This window comes from Podarcis cretensis (assembly GCF_951804945.1).
Source record: "Podarcis cretensis genome assembly, chromosome: 1".
In the NCBI taxonomy this organism is placed as follows: Eukaryota; Metazoa; Chordata; class Lepidosauria; order Squamata; family Lacertidae; genus Podarcis; species Podarcis cretensis.
This window is the reverse complement of record NC_137170.1, coordinates 65,913,269-65,929,431: the sequence shown is the minus strand read 5'-3', so window position 1 is coordinate 65,929,431 and position 16,163 is coordinate 65,913,269.

Sequence of the window (16,163 nt, the reverse complement as noted above, 5' to 3'; positions counted from 1 at the left end):
GTTTTTAGACAGAGCATATTTTTGCATGCTGAAGGTCCCATTTTCAGGTATGTTTTGGAGAAACCCCTGTCTGGAAAGCTGGAGAGCTGCTGACTCAATATAAGACAGCTTCCTATGTTTCTCGGTTCACATCCCTATTTTGTTCAATCCTAACCATGTCGACTCAAAAGGAAGTCCCACTGAATTCAATGGGGCTTACTCCCAGGTAAGTGGAGTTGGATTGCGGCTGGGTAAATGCATCAATTTTAATGATATCAATAGCCCTCTTTTAATTCTAAAACAAATGTGTTTTTATTGAAATGATACAATCAAATTCCAACAACTGAAGTCACAGGGTAAATAAAGATTTCAGCATTGGTAGCTTTCATTGCAATTGAGTTGTGCATCTCTTTCTAAAACCTGGTAAAACAAAGACAAAAAGATCAAAATTCTATTGATACAGAACAGTTTGTATGTTGTGCCATTGGTCTACTGAACTCATTGCAAAAAAAATGCAAAAATGTGCCCGCTTTTTTTGTTCTACAGTTATCTTAGCAAAATCTCCCTTAATGGTAGTATTTATGAAATTCTCGTGAGATGCAGATAGTAGATCAAATCCTCCCCTTGCATAATAGTACTGTATGCCCTTTCCAGTGCAATCAGTGATATTCAAGCTACAGCTGCAAAAGAGCCTTGTGTGCTTAGAAAACCTATGGTTGGTATCTTCCCAACCTTAACACAAAAGATCTAGCAACCCATCATTATATCTCATTTAGGTTCTAATGATTTAAGACACATCTGTTTGGGCTATACTGGCTATAGCAGCTCTCTCTCTCTCTCTCCCCCCCCCCAATCTTTATTCTACAAATAAGTGTTTTAGTCTCACATGATTATTCTGATAAACTAGGCAAAATGCCATATTTTGTGATCCCCTGCAGTGCTATCTGCGGATATAGCTATATATCTACACATACACACAACCATATCCCATCAGATGTCAAGGAAATAAACTACCTGACTTTTAGAAGATATCTGAAGGCAGCCCTGCTTAGGAAAGTTTTTAATGTTTAATGTTTTGTTGTGTTTTAATATTCTGTTGGGAGCCACCCAGAGTGGCTGGGGAGACCCAGCTAGATGGGTGGGGTATGAATGAATGAATGAATGAATGAATGATATTGGGTTAGCTGATCTGTGTATCTGAAGAAGTGTGCATGCACACGAAAGCTCATACCAAGAACTAACTTAGTTGGTCTTTAAGGTGCTACTGGAAGGAATTTTTTTTGTTCTGATCCATTAGTTATCTTCCAACTCTGTGGTCTTACAAGTTATACATATTTGTTTAAAGTGTGTTACCAAGACCCAGGACGTTGTAGGTATCTATGAATGTTAAATAAAGGGATGCCCAAACATTTCCCCAGGTCCCAATTTATAATAGCAGCAGTCTCTTCATGACTTTGGAAGGAGTGGCAGGAAGATAATAATACAGAACAGAACTTTCTATTGCTTAATGTTTCAATGGAAATTATTCCCACACATCCATGAATAAGTGACAACCAAAACAGGTTACTGGACGAGACTCCCTTTGGCACTTGCCTGCCATAGCATATTTTTGACCTTCAGGAATTTCAAATCTTTGAATTTTTATTCATTGGATCTCCCCCTTGCCCCTCCCATCTCGCCGCAGATAGGATTCTGGAATAAAAGGGGATGGGAAAGTGGTGGCTCTCTAGATGTTGTTGGACCATGACTCCCAATATCCCTGACCATTGACTATGCTGGCTGGGGCTGATGGGAGTTGGGCTCCACAAGTTCTCCTGTCTGTCTTATCTGTATTTTTATTAGAACCTTTCCTTGTGCATTTCCTAGTTTCTGTGCTGCTTTATGAATACAAAAAGAATTCATCGTCTTTATGGATTTATTATATTATTCAATATATTATTTTGAAATAAAGAATTTGGTATTGCTTAGGCTATCAAGAAAAAGTATTTATTAGAATCCTTATTCACATTGGGTTCATTTTTCTCCTTTCTTTCTTTCTTTGTTCTAGTTGTGTCTACTTAACCTTGCTTAGTGTCAAAAGAGGCCACAAGGCACTGAAGAAATCTAGCTGGCACTTACACAGCACAAAAAATATACCTCTGAATAGTCTATTTGATCCACGCTGAGCATGAACACCAACTGTCATAACTTTTTATACAGTTTCATCCTCTCCCCAGAGGGGCAACAAGGTGCTGCTGCTGTATTTTTTTAAAAAAATAACACTAATTAAAATCTCTAGAATTCGGTACTGCCCATAATTATGGAAGTCATCCACAGATTTTGTATATAGAACATAAGAGAAATATTGTAGAATACAGATTGTTCAGATTATTGAAAGCATTGCAGCAATACTATAGCACTCTTAAGAATAGATAGGTAAAGGTAAAGGTACCCCTGCCCGTAGGGACCAGTCTTGACAGACTCTGGGGTTGTGCGCCCATCTCACTTAAGAGGCCAGGGGCCAGCGCTGTCCGGAGACACTTCCGGGTCACGTGGCCAGCGTGACATCGCTGCTCTGGCGAGCCAGAGCCGCACACGGAAACGCCGTTTACCTTCCCGCTGGTAAGCGGTCCCTATTTATCTACTTGCACCCGGAGGTGCTTTCGAACTGCTAGGTTGGCAGGCGCTGGAACCGAGCAGCGGGAGCGCACCCCGCCGCAGGGATTCGAACCGCTGACCTTTCGATCGGCAAGTCCTAGGCGCTGAGGCTTTAACCCACAGCGCCACCTGCGTCCCACCTGCGTCAGTATCTAAGAATAGATACTGTGGCTTTAAAGTGATCCATAGCTCTGAAATTTGTTAAACAACCTTACTCACATGGATATACTTGGAAACACCACCTGAAACATTTAGATAAAATTTTCCACCAGTGACACACCTGAACATTATATAGCTTGCATATTGGCAGTGTGAATCCAGACATTTCTTAATTTATATGTGGCTCAGTTTTCAATCTGAACCTTTGTTCACAGTCTCTGGAAATATCTATATGCTACATATATTAATTTTGTAACAGCCATACTTTGCATGATGAGTCTTTGTTTGGTGAGGGTGCTGATAATCAGAAAAAAACTAGGAAATTAGAAGCTGGTTAGCATAATATCTGGTCCAGGAAAATAGGTGGGAAGCATTACTAAAGACAGAATTAATAGAAGAAGAACACGTTTTACTAAAGGAAAACCAGTGCAGTTTCCTCAAAGGTAAGTCCTGATTTTTAGAGTTTCAAAAAGCATATGGGAAGGGGTGATCCAGGAGAGATTGCTCTTTATACAAAAGGTGGTAATTTAGTAATTCAACCAGTGCTAAGTTACCACGATTGCTTCATGATTTGCTAACTCCTAGAAAGGTGGCATCTTTTAATTGCTGGAGTTTCACTGTTGTATGCATTGTTATTCTTCAGCTGTAGTGCATGGTTTGTTTTGATTTCTTTATTTTCCCTGAAAGACTAGATGCATTGCCAGAATGTGAACAAGTACTTACAATGTGTTCTCATTAGGCAGTGCCAGGGCCAAATATGGAGTTCCTTGTAAATAACTGGTGTCAGGCTTTGGGTTTCAATAATTTACTCAAGTTGTGATGTCACATGGAATGGAATTTTATGTTGTGCTTTCTTTGCAGAAGAGTGACTGGAATTTGTTTAAAAATAGATGTTATACATTCCCCTAATTTTTGCATTTGCCATGTTATTTCACAGTCTTTGCCCGGCATTCTTCAAATGTACTGGTAGTATTTCTGTTTCATTATTTTTTCAAGCACCGTTTGATGACACTGATTTAGCAGTTTCTCACAGTTCACTGCTCCAGTTTTCATCAAATTATATTTCGAGTTACACTAGACACTTTCATCATCAATTTCCATATGCCTCAAAGACATAAAGCGACCAGTTTGCCAACTCTGAATTCAAAGGCTAGACAATAACTAGAGGAGAATGGTTTTCAAGTAGAACGGAGCTGTCTGAAACAACACACTTAAAACCTCAGAATTGCTTTTAGCTGAGGACTTCCAAGGTATGGTAGCTGCTACAAAACATTCATTTTTGTGTCAAGTCAAAGGATAGAAAGGGACACTATCCAGAGCTTAAACGATATAAAAGGATAAGGATATTTCCCCATTTCTGTACGATTTGTCAACAAGTAGGCTGATAGACAGACAGGTACAACAGTAAGTAAAGGTAAAGGTACCCCTGCCCATACGGGCCAGTCTTGACAGACTCTGGGGTTGTGCGCCCATCTCACTTAAGAGGCCAGGGGCCAGCGCTGTCCGGAGACACTTCCGGGTCACGTGGCCAGCGTGACATCGCTGCTCTGGCGAGCCAGAGCCGCACACGGAAACGCCGTTTACCTTCCCGCTGGTAAGCGGTCCCTATTTATCTACTTGCACCCGGAGGTGCTTTCGAACTGCTAGGTTGGCAGGCGCTGGGACCGAGCAGCGGGAACGCACCCCGCCGCAGGGATTCGAACCGCCAACCTTTCGATCGGCAAGTCCTAGGCGCTGAGGCTTTAACCCACAGCGCCACCTGCGTCCCCAGGTACAACAGTACCTTAAAGGTTAATATACGTGACAAACAGCTATTCTGCCTTACCTTCACACCACCCATTGATTAAATTCAGGTGGGATATTTTTGTAATTGAAAAGGGACTTGTGGGCACATTTGGGGAATTTCTTCACTAAATAAATGCCAGCTTCAGAAAAGGGATTTTTCTCAGGACTGCTGTATGAGAGAGAAAGGTTAAATCCACCTGGTACCTGTCTGCTCTGATCCTGTTAATTATAACCCCTCCAGCTGATGCAGTTTGCATTTTTTGTAAAAAAAAGAAAACAGCATGTTAAACACACACACATTTATCAAGTCTGGTTTGGTGCTCAGAGGGAACATGTGGAAAGGCCTTGAAACCTTTCCTTTCTTGATTGCTTAAAAACGCAATACAATGTTCCAAACTAACCAAAAGCAATAAAGGCAGCAGCATTAGCAATTATTGGAAAGACCAATTAAAACGGTTACAAAGAATAATAAGGTAAAAGGTAAAGGACCCTTGGACGTTTAAGTCCAGTCAGAGGCAACTATGGGGTGCGGCACTCATCTCGCTTTTCAGGCCAAGGGAGCCGGCGTTTGTCCACAGACAGGTTTCCGGGTCATGTGGCTAACATGACTAGACCACTTCTGGCGCAATGTAACACAGTGGCAGAAACCAGAGCGCACAGAAATGCTGTTTATCTTCTCTCCACAGCGGTACCTATTTATCTACTTGAACTGGTGTGCTTTCGAACTGCTAGGCTGGCAGGAGCTGGGACAGAAAAACGGGAGCTCACCCCATCGTGGGGCTCAGTGGTTTAGACCACAGCGCCACTCACTCCCCTCACAGTATCCTTTACAACGAATAATACCTGACATTCAGAAGACATCTTAAGGCAGCCCTGTTCAGGGAAGTTTTTAACGTGTGATATTTTAGTGTATTTTTGGTTTCTATGCAAGCCGCCCAGAGTGGCTGGGGAGGCCCAGCCAGATGGGCGGGGTATAAATAAATTATTATTATTATTATTATTATTATTATTATTATTATTATTATACAAGTAAACAAATGCTTATTTTATATCTAAACTCTGTAGCAAAAGCCTTTAGGGAAAGGCAGTTTCCAAAAGATTTATTTTTAAAACTCATCTAAAATTCTGAGGTCATGCACATCTCCGAGAGAAGAGAGTGTGAGGTTCTAGGAGCTACCACAAAAAAGGACCTGTCTCTTGTGTCTGTCAGCTTGATTGACTTCACAGGCAGGCACACAATAAGTGTCTCTGAGGGAGAGCTTAGTTAACAGCAAACCTTTTCAGCAGGGGCCGATCCACTGTCCCTCAGTCCCTGTGGGGGGCCGGACTATATTTTGGGGGGGAAATAATGAACAAATTCCTATGCCCCACTAATAACCCAGAGATGTATTTTAAATAAAAGGACACATTCTACTGATGTAAAAACACACTGATTCCCGGACCATCTGTGGGCTGGATTTAGAAGGCAATTGGGCTGGATCTGGCCCCTGGACCTTAGTTTGCCTACCCATGGCTTAGTACCTGGGTACCAGCATAGTTCTCTCACTGTTCCACAGTACCTAACAAGTCTCTATCTGAAATCAGCCTAGAAGTATGCAGGTCTACTTTCTTATCCCAAGTGCCACATGCAATCCTTTGCCAGTGGTATATCCTTGCTTAAAATTTAATCCTCAACTTAGTGTGGGAAACCATCGAAAGATCATTTCAGTTCTACCAAACTATTTCATTTTTTTGTGAGGTCTGCACCTAGAACAAAATTCAGGCTAAACACATTTCTAAGTACAGAACCAAAAGAAAGTGCGAAGTAATCCAATATGAAAAAGGTAATTATAAGAATACCCTTTTAATAAATCAATGTAAGTATTGCTCTGATGTAAACAGCTTGATTTAAATATTGACATACAGATTAGTTTTGGAAAACTAATTTATACTTTATAAACATACTTTATTGTTCACAAAAAATCATTCAAAGGACAAAAGAGAATCAAACCATTAGCCAGTAAAAGTAAAATATCAGAGACCTTATGTAGAGTATTATTCATTCAAATGTGACCAATGTCCCTCTAATTCCAGAGAGAGAGTATTATGTGTGTGCTTAACTCTTTTATTGAAACTGAAATGGAACTTCACTGTGCATAAATGTTACATTGTCCTCTTAGTTTGCACTTTATCATTACTCAGTTTATATTATTAATTATTTTAACCTGTCAAATTCAGGTATTTTCCTAAACTTAATGTAAATTCTTAATCACATGAAATTTCTTTTGTGTTCTGTGGGTCTAACCATATGCTTCAGAAACAAAATTTTCAGCATACAGTAGTTATACAAACAATTCAAGACACACTAACATGGAATGAAAATCTAAAGATTTAGACTATGCTTTAAGAGAGACTAATGCCTGCCCAAGAACTAGCACACAGTAATGTGTGCTTTCTTGCAGTTGTGGTTTTTTTTTTTGTCACACTCATTTTTCCCTACTGAATTAGTTTCTACCTCCCCCTCCAAGTTTTAAAATGGGTGTTTAAAGAACTGCTTTAACAAGTGCAGAAAAAGATGATTTGGCCACTGAGTTCAACTTCCCACTGATTTCAGTGCAACTTATTTCTACTCAACATGTTAGGCTCTTCATTTCATAGGCTTTGGTAACACAGAATGCACGCCCAAATCCTGAGGTTTCCTATTACTGCTGGGTGCTAGAGAAAATTGAAATTTGCTTTTTCAAGACATGTCAAACATCAGACCTCACTACATAAACCAGAGCTCCCCAACTTTTCTTTGGCCTGGGTGGGGGTACATCTGGAAATCTAACTGTTGTGGGTACCACAAAATACCCAATTCACATAAAAGCTGGTGATGTTCAGACCTCTCTATCCAAACAGCAGGTAACATGCCTACAGGCCTCCAAAGCATGTAAAACATAGAAAACAGGCACTCCACCACCACCAAAAGGCAACTTTCCTGTAAACAACAAAAAGGGAAAAAACAATAAAATAAAATAGGGAGGAACAGGGGCCCATGGTGAGTGCCACAGGGGTGTCTGAGGATGCACTGGTAACCACAGACATGAACTGAAATATACAAATTGCACAAGCAATGCTCACTGCTCAAAGGAGCAGAAAGTCACCTCTTGATAACTACTTCCTATTAGAAATTAATATATTAATATTGGACCTCATTTCCATGTAACTGTTTTGGATATGAGCCTCAGGCTGACATTTTCAATTAAGATTGTAGAGAGTCGGATGAATTATAGCTGAACTGTGATCTGCCTGCCTTTTGCAAATCCCAGTTACATCAGTTTCCAAGTCTAGTCCAGAGGGACCGATTAAGTTGACAATTGTTGACTGCAAGGGTAAATTCCCTCCCTTCCCGATGAGAATATGCCTTAAAATAATCTTCTGGGCTACTACGACATTACTTTTCTGCCAGATGTAAACCTGGAGATGTTTTCCATGTGAAAGTATCACTGCCAAGGCCAGGGACTTTACACACGGAATAAATGCAATACGGAGATTCAGACTGAACAAATTTGCCTCATTGTTTCAATGCAGATTTCTCTTACTTTGCACATACACAGAAATGCATTTTAGCTAGTAATATTGAGAAAGTGTAGGTACTAGAGATAGAGAATAGCATGGAAGGTCACTAACATTATAGCATTCTTTGCATTCGGCGCTACCCTACCAAAGGCCAAGCAAGGTGGCTGCCTTAGTCAACTGATTCTGAGTCATGAAAAAGCAGTGCATGTTCAGATTTATTACTGTTGTATTCTCATTGGGACTTGAAGCAAAATACCAAAAGTACCAGATTGACTACTCTTTGGTACTATGTACCTTGACTAGAGGGATTGGGGCAGGTGCCATTTGCTGCTCTGTATCAGGCAAGCCCTACAAGTACTCACCTGAGAAATACCTTCATGCTGCTGAGATGAGTATTGAAAAGTTGAAAATACCACAGACCCTGCAAGTGTCTCAGAAAATCAGGGACATCCCATTTTTCCCCCACGAAAGCATGGAGGCCATTTGAGTTGTGATCTGGTGCAATTTTGTGGTGAGATCTCACCCCCCAAAAAAAGCATTTTGGGGGCTGTGATCTTGTGCAGCACCCCAAAACATGTGTGTTTTGCTACCAGGAGAACACAGCCCTGAAAAAAAACCCCACGTATTTTGGGCTCCGTGATCTTGTGTGGGTCACATGACTTGCGCAGGAGCACCGTCGGGAAGACAGGTGTCCTGGTTTGGGAACTCAACATGTCGGAGGGTATGAAACAATTATAATCCTCTTTGTAGCCTTAGGGGGTTTTCAAAAAGGCTGGTAAAGAATCTGCAGAATATAACCGCATTCAAAAAGATTTGCACATATGATCAGAAACAACATTGGGCCAGGTTTGTTCAGACGTAGGACATACACGCATATTTGACCTTGTTTTTGTTTTCCTTTGTACCTTTGGGCTGCAAGCCCACTGGGGATCTGTGAGGTGAGGACCTCAGTCAGCCCACGGTGGCGCTAAGGCTGTATTATATACGCACAGTATCTTTAAAGCACATTCAAAGCACATTCTTTCCCTCAAAGAATTCTGGGCATTGTAGTTTACCCCCCCCCACACACAAAGTTACTCTTCTCAGCAACTTTTAACTACTGTGAGGAGGAGGGGATATGCTTTGAATGTGCTTTAAAGGTATAGTGCGCACACAGTCTAAGTCTTCCTTTGCTGGCAGTTGGCAGGCAACAGCTCCCATTCAGGACCTCCTGAGGCAAAGAAGTGGAGCCAAGCAGCTAGAAGTCTCGCAGCCCATGATGGAGGCAAGTCTTCCCTTGCTGGCAGATGGCAGTTGCCAGGCAACAGCTTCCACTGAGGATCTCTGAGGGAACGTTGTAGGGCTGAGCAGCTAGACTTCACTCAGCCCTTGATCAAGGCAAGTCTTCCCTTGCCGGTCGTTACATCATGTTGCCTAATATTCCTATATTACCTCGATTTGGCAGGAGTTACTGCACTGTTCAAACATTAAAGTTTTACAAGATCAGCTGACGTTACCAGTGGTAGCAGTGATTAAAGTTTACTTCCATAAACAAAGGCAATTTGCATTGTCTGTGACCGGTTGTAAAAGCACTAAAGGTACAAAATATCGGTACAGCCTGTTTCTTTTTGGCCCAAACTAGATGTGATGGTGTCAAAACCATGTGAAAACTGGGTCAGAAGTCAAATACCTATAAAAAAGTGGGGTGGAGTGATTTAAAGAGCAATGTGGGCAGGTGGGAAAGACTGAAATTACGGTAACCTGTGTCCAAGCTGTGCCGCTCCCTTTTGTATAGGGAAATTGGATTCTTGTGGGAAGGGGATATGTTTAGATGTTTCCAAGGGAAGGGAAAAGCAGCAGGAATAATAGAAAATGTGTCCCTTCAAATTCGTCAGGGAACACTGTAGAAATGGTAACACCAACAGTGTTATCCTGTTACAAATAATTAAATGCTGGTAACATCATTTAACTGTCACAAAAAGGATTTTGCTGATGGATACAAATTTAGAATAGTTCTAACCACATGTAGAAGCAGAAAATGCTTTTCTATCGACATAACTCAAAAATGAAAGGGACACTTTGGTTAAAAGATAATAATAAATTCTGAATACAGTACTTGCATGAAAAGCTAAGCCGTGCTTTGTGCAACATCTTGCCTGATTCTGAAGAACTCAGACCTTGCCATTACTTTGTGACATTTTGGTTGGTCCTAATCAAGGTATTGCCCAACTCTGTATTTTGAAGTTTCTACCTAAAAACCATATGTCATTGTTTCCATCTAAATATGGATAAATGAAGAATTGGTCCCACTTTATAGGATGTGTATTGTAGTGATGCTGGACACTGAGCTCCAACACCGAGGTATATGAATAGTGTGTGTGTGTGTGTAAATACATGATTGCAGTTGAATAGGGAGTATATTAATGCATGGAATTCAGATGTCAAGCTTTTCAGTTTTATGGCTTAAATGTTTATTTAGACTATTTAATGAAAATCTATCGATTAGTTTGATTTGACTGGCAGTTTTTTCACATTATACCGCAGAAAATTATCTTGAAGTGGTAGAACTAATAGAGATGGCTGCTTAATTAAATGTGTAGAGTACTGAGGTAAACGTTTGAAAATCCCAAATGTTGTCTCCTCACTGGCTCCTTTTGTGTTGCTTTATGGGAGGCCAAATGAGGATGTTCCAATCAGCTACCTAATTTAATTTAATAGGAGCAAAGCAGCAGATGACCAATATCCTGTGAAAGAGCTCTGATGCAGTGAATAGAAAAGGCCCAAAGGATATCTGGGGAGACTTTCTTTTTGTTGCCGTTTACTGTTCTTTCTTACTGTTCCAACAGCATCAGCATCTCCCTCTGGATAAGGAGCAAAAGTCACATCCTAAAAGGAGTTTAACTCCTATATGAGGAAGAGCAATGGGTTTTGGATTCTTTCCTTAAATCTGGAAGTTCCTTGAGTTTATACACCATTTCCCCCGCATCTGAGGGCGGTAGGGTTACACACATTAGAAAACCACACCCTACATTTATCAAAAAAGGAAAGAAAAGTCTTGTAGCACCTTAAATCGAACACATATATAGTGGCATATTCTTTCATGGACTAATGCCCATCTGATGCAGCAGCTGATATTTCAAAAGAAGATATAGAGGGTGGTATTTCAGAATGTGAAACTGCAATAAATGCGGTTTCTCCCCCCCCCCCCCCCGGGTTCTAATAGCTACCATTTCTGTCCTTGATTATTTTCTTAATTGAAAGCACTTCTAGGTGCACAAGTAGTGCTCTCTCACTCTCAAGGCTTCTCTGAGCCCTTTCCCTTTTTGACCTTATCTTTTGTGTGTCCAGTTCATTTATAGAGTTGACCAAGTTTCCCTCCCCTGCAGGCCCCCCTCAGATACTGACTATATCTGGGAAAAGTATAAAATGGGCAAAAACCAGGACCAGGATATAGTGTTGCTACACCTGAAACTTCTGGTCAGCTCAGGGGGGAACAGATAATCAATTTTGGCTATTAGATTGACTATAGTTGCCTTCTGCTTCCTAAGAAAATATTGTTACACCCCACGCAATCTCCATGTGCAGTGCAAGATTCCAGGGATTCAGGCGTTTACCCAAAGTTTGTGTTTCCTTTGGAAATGAGGCATAGTGGAGACTGTGGTGTCTTTATGATATATGGTTTATTTACACACGTATAGGCAACCTGAGCCTAGATGGAGAGAGTTCAGAACATTTCAATTCCAATAAGGTCTCCTTCTTCGATAGGTGCAGCAGGTTTGCATCTCAGAACATAGAAATTTTTGTCACTGCCAAGAGAAAATAATTTTCCCCCAGTTTACATAATCCAAACTGTTGAGTAAAACCAGTTTTTAAGAATATTGTTCGTTATATTGATTTTTTTATTTTAAATATGGTGTAATGGTTAGAGCAGGCCTTAGCAAACTTTTTCAGCAGGGGGCCAGTCCACTGTCCCTCAGACCCTGTGGGGGGCCAGACTATATTTTGTGGGGGGGGGGTGAACAAATTCCTATGCCCACAAATAACCCAGAGATGCATTTTAAATAAAAACACACATTCTCCTCATGTAAACACACGCTGATTCCCAGACTGTCTGCAGGCCAGATTGAGAAGGCGATTGGGCCTGATCTGGCCCCCGGGTCTTAGTTTGCCTACCCATGGGTTAGAGTGTTGGAACTGGACCTGGGAGACCAAGGTTCAAATCTCTGCTCAGCTATAAAGCTCACTGGGTGGCATTGGTCCAATCACTGTCTCTCAGCTTAGGCTACTTCACAGACTGGTTTTGAATCCTGTATGCCATCTTGAGTTCCTTGGAAGAATGGTGAAGTATAAATGTAATATTTATTATTAATAATAGTAGTAGTAGTTGTAGCAATAGTAAGCTGCTAGGTAAAATAATAAAATACGAATCTGCAACAAATTCAACACTAGCACATCTAACAAATCTAATAATAATTTGTATAATATTCATTAATAGTAATTATTAATATATAATGAAGTAATGGGCGATGAAGGGTTGGTTGAACTGGATTTAGATGCTAATGTGCATATTTTTGTCATTCTTTCATTGAATGACAATATTACGCTGTTGAAATTATGCTGTTATAAATATTGTGCTACTATGCATATTGTGATCTGGCCCATTATTATTTTTTACAATGAAAGGGAGAAGATAATGAAGGGGAGAAGATGGGAATAAAATACATATATAATACTGTAAAACCATACATAATATAGCTACAAAATTTCAAACAATACATTTCTTAAGCAAGATATAATTCAGTAAAATATCCTGACTCATTATCTCGTGTCTCACCAGCCTCCTCACTGCTGTTCCTTTGGCTATATTCCTTACAGAGAGGGGGAGCCTTTTATACAAGAATAGTCCCTTATCTGCAGTGTCTAGCTTGAACCTGATTTGAGCTTCCGGTTGTTATTTGAATGTCAACAGATCCATGAATATATTATACTTTTCAATCTGACAGGTGACTTTTAAATTAAGAGTCTTACAGTGCATTCTTTGCATGTGTACTTGGGAGTGTTAGATTACATAGGATTGTACTGTGCATGTTCTGTTCTATGGGACAGATCCAGAGTACGTTTCTTATACCACTTACCTGGCAATTACTACTCAGTGGGACTTCTCAGTACCCTTGTATATTGTTACAGAAATTACGGGGGGGGCACATCTTTAAAGTTGTTAAATGTTACAAATATGCATAAATGTATTCTTTCGACTTGACAGCTCAGGGAAGTTAGGTAAAGGTAAAGGTACCCCTGCCTGTACGGGCCAGTCGTGTCCGACTCTAGGGTTGTGCGCCCATCTCACTTAAGAGGCCGGGGCCCAGCGCTGTCTGGAGACACTTCCGGGTCACGTGGCCAGTGTGACGAAGCTGCTCTGGTGAGCCAGCGCAGCACACGGAAACACTGTTTACCTTCCCGCTATAAAGTGGTCCCTATTTATCTACTTGCACTTAATTGTGCTTTCAAACTGCTAGGTGGGCAGGAGCTGGGACTGAAAGACTGGAGCTCACCCCACCGCGGGGATTCGAACCACCAACCATGCGATCGGCAAGTCCTAGGCACTGAGGTTTTACCCACAGCGCCACCACCTAGCTTAAAAAATCATATAAAATCAACTCCTTTGCCACTTTCCTTCATTCCACCGCCAAGTTGCTTCATTGGCCAAGGACTTGGAAACCACTTGGTCCCCACCATAATCCCTCAAGCGGGAGGTCACATACTCACAGGAAGGTACTCATAGGTGTCAATCGCTGGGCAAAGACACTCCTCCAGACTTGCCCAGGTGGCAGACTATGCAAACCAAAGTTCTATTGTCCCTTTGTAGTAGGTGCTTAGAATGTACTTTCCAATACATATCCTGTATACAGCCTGTTGCCCCAACACATTCCTCCTATGCTAATCATGTATAACCCTCCCCTTTTCTGATGTAACAGTGATGTAGCAAAGATGTAGTGATGATGCTTAATGAACTGTATGCTGGGATAAGATAGAAACTTTTAAAAGTCCTTGTCACCTCATCCTCGGGGTTCAAAATTCCTCTTTGAACCTGTTGCGCAATAAACTTTGGTCTACAACTATTTGCTCCGGCTGGTGGCTGGACTCCTTCCTTTATTCCGCAGGGATCTGCCTGACAAGCTGGGTGACTGAGCAGTCTTGCACCTAGATTTTTCCATAACAATATGATTGCATTGTTACAATTTATTTATTTGTATGTGTGTGTGTATACTGGTGGTGGTGTTAGGGTGTGTACATACATCCTGCTGGATTAAGAAATCTAGATGATTGCTTCCACACTTTCGGCCTAATGGGTCAATAGGGCTCACAATTACAATTAAAACTATAGGGCAGTCCCCCAAACCCCTAGAGCCGATTTTGAGGGCACATGGGACTCTAAAGGAGAGCAGAGGTTTATCCCACTTGTAAAAGAAGAGCTGGATGCAAAGCTTTTCATATTAAAACAACCACAATGGGGAGGTTTTTTTAGTTTTATTTTACAGTGCTTTTTCTGCAGGACACTTCTGCTAATTATTTCAATAAAGTTTGGTTTTGCTTACAGATGAAATTGTTTGTGGATATCTTATTAATTTAGCAGACTACCTGGCACTTTACCTTAACCATCCATAAATTTTGTTAAGTTAAATTTTCTTAACTTAAATCTCCCTTTACTTGTCATGAGTATTGCACATAGTTCTTAGCAGGGCAATGTTTCCTCCTTTTTAAATTATTGCAAAATATATGAGGAACAAATGAATGAAAATTTAAAATAACTATTAGTGGGGGGGAGTTTTTGAGAGAGAGTAATACTTTTTGATGTCACATTATAGTTAGAGAAAGTTAATAGATTTTAGAGTATAGAAAGTAGCTCTAGAGACATTTAGACCACTGAGTACACACTCACCTTTTTTTAGTACCACTATCACATCTGTGCAAATAGGTTTTGAAAACAACAAAAACCTGAAAAATCAGGTTAGCAACAGGAAAAATTTAATGTCTTCAAACTGTGTTCGACTCTTTCAAAAAAAATAATAAATAATTAGCTGGCCTAATTTGAACATTATATTACCGGTACAGTATGATTTAGTGTTGCATGCATGAGAGTGTTCCCCTCCCCATTCCTTCTCAGAGGCTTTCTCCCATTGTATCCTCACAATCAGAAATATATGTACCTGGAATTTTTTATGAAATACAAAGTTAGCAGGAAGTGTTCTGGTTGTATTGGGGTGGGGGGCGTGATACTATGTCTCACCCAGTTAACATAGTTCAATAAGTTTAAATGTTATTTTCTCTTAATTTCTTTTAAATCGTTTTGGGTTGGTTCGCCCTGCTCACTTATTGTGACCTGCACTGCGTTGCAGGGGGTTAGACTAGATCAGTGTTTCCCAACCTTGGATCTTCAGCTGTTTTTGGACTACAACTCCCATCATCCCTAGGTAGCAAGACCGGTGGTCAGGAAGGCTGGGAATTGTAGTATGAAAACAGCTGGAGACCCAGGGTTGGTAAACAATGGACTAGATGACCATAGAAGTTTCTTCCAACTGTACAATTCTATGATTTGATATTTCTCATTCTTTTCCAGATTTGACTGATTCTGTCCCCTGCTCCCCAACAAATTAGATTTAGGTTGCAATCCTAACTGGAAGCAAGCCCCTTTGAACATAGGACTTACTTCTGAGTGATACACTCAGCAGGATCATATTGCAAATCCTTCTGCAGGGGAAAAAAACATTGGAAATTTTCTCCTGCTTCAGCAATGAGGCAATTTTTTAAAAAGAGGGAGATACAATAGTTATTACAGGTGGTTCTGCCCCCCCCCTCCACACACTCAAAAGGTTCCTGATGCTTTGTAGTTAATCCTAGTAATAACCTTTCTGTTCCATTTTATTCAACTGTTTGGGTTTTGTGAAAGTGCGATCGCTCTCATTTCTTTTATTATTATTATTATAAAACAATTGGGGTGCACACCTCCTTGAATTTGTACATAGAGTCAAAGGGACTTGTCTTCATATAGATGCATTGATGGTGCCAGTGAGATGGAACTCCCA